This window comes from Rousettus aegyptiacus, unplaced genomic scaffold (assembly GCF_014176215.1).
Source record: "Rousettus aegyptiacus isolate mRouAeg1 unplaced genomic scaffold, mRouAeg1.p scaffold_m13_p_4, whole genome shotgun sequence".
Classification (NCBI taxonomy): domain Eukaryota; kingdom Metazoa; phylum Chordata; class Mammalia; order Chiroptera; family Pteropodidae; genus Rousettus; species Rousettus aegyptiacus.
Genome location: NW_023416307.1, coordinates 95,432,662 through 95,434,062, shown reverse-complemented (window position 1 = coordinate 95,434,062; position 1,401 = coordinate 95,432,662). Strand labels below are relative to the sequence as shown.

The 1,401-nt window shown below is 43.8% G+C and overlaps 1 pseudogene; it reads right to left on the bottom strand.

Annotated features, from left to right (window-relative positions):
• Positions 1-641: 641 nt before the first annotated feature.
• On the bottom strand, positions 642-760 carry LOC118601804 (annotated as a pseudogene).
• Positions 761-1,401: the final 641 nt, after the last annotated feature.

Below are 1,401 nucleotides of genomic sequence, written 5' to 3'. Positions count from 1 at the left end.
TTCCAGTAGGTAGTGTCCAAGAATCTTAGATCCCTGCTTTGAGACTTACTAATGCTTCTTTTTTCTTACAAATATTCAATCACAATCATTATCTTCGATCTCAGTCCCTGTCAGTGTTAGAAATAATTTTGGTAGTGTTTACTCAAATTGTCCTGGAGGTCCATGGTGTTTGAGGATATGAGGTAGAGGGAGGGCATGCTCTGGGTTGATGGGTAGGGGTTGCTGGCTAGTCATATCTCAGCCTCGTGCTTCACAAGCACAGCTGCTAAGACTCAGCTGTTGCCCTGAACTCTGGGCTCTGCTGTATGGAGCTCACAGATTCCTCTGACAGGGCTCTTCAGGAAAGTGGCTGCAATTTTTTCCCTTCTCCTCCTTCTGCAGGGAACTCTGGTTGTGAAAGGGGGCTTTTTTGTTCTTTCTAATCTACTCCCTCCCCCACCCCAGACTCCCATGGTTCTGATTTCTGGAAGCACTTATGCACAAATCACTTTCTCAGATATGCTCGTATACAAGTTAGGTGTTATTTGTTGAGTTTTAGATGTTCAGCTTACTCTTCTTTCCTTTTTTTTTTAAGCAAGGGAACCCTTTGTTGACTTCACAGATTGCAAGGGCCTCGACAGGTTAAAATCCCTTATTCTTTACGCCTACAGCACCTGGTCTTCCTAGGTGGTTTCCCATCCAAGAACTAACCAGGCCCGACCCTGCTTAGCTTCCGAGATCAGATGGGACTGAGCTTGTTCAGGGTAGCATGGATGTAGATGGCTTACTGGTATTTCAAAGGGAGAGATTAGGGACATCTCTCACTCCACCGTGCTTCTGATGTCACTCAGAAAACTGTATTTGAAAACAAGTCAAAAAAAAAAAAAACTTAAAATGGTTACAAATCTGATTATAATGCTACTGACTGACAAAGGAATTTGCTTTTCTTTGTAACATAACATATTAAGATATCCAATGGGAAGGATTCAAGATGGCATAGAAGGTAAAGGCTATGCATACCTTGTCTCACGACCACACTAAAATTATATCAAAATAATTAATATAACAGAGCAATTACTATGTGGAGTCACCAGAGGTCTGGTTGGACAGAAGTCTTACAACTAGGTCACTTCAAGTAATAGGTCACCTCAAAACATTAAGAGGGGCAAAGATGCTAAACGTTCCAGTTCCACAACCATGAGTGTCAGCCAAGAATCAAAAGGGCTATCTTGGCTGCAAAGCCACCTCTCCCATCTAAGGATCTAAGGAGAGGTCCTGGCCACACACTGAGCAAACCAGCCCAAGGTTCCAGTGCTGGAAAGAGAAGTCCCCACAACCTTTGATTGTCAAAATCAGTGGAGATTGTGCCTGAGGGAGACAGAGGGCTGTGGAAAGCTGAGAGCTTAAGGGCCCACTCCCAGC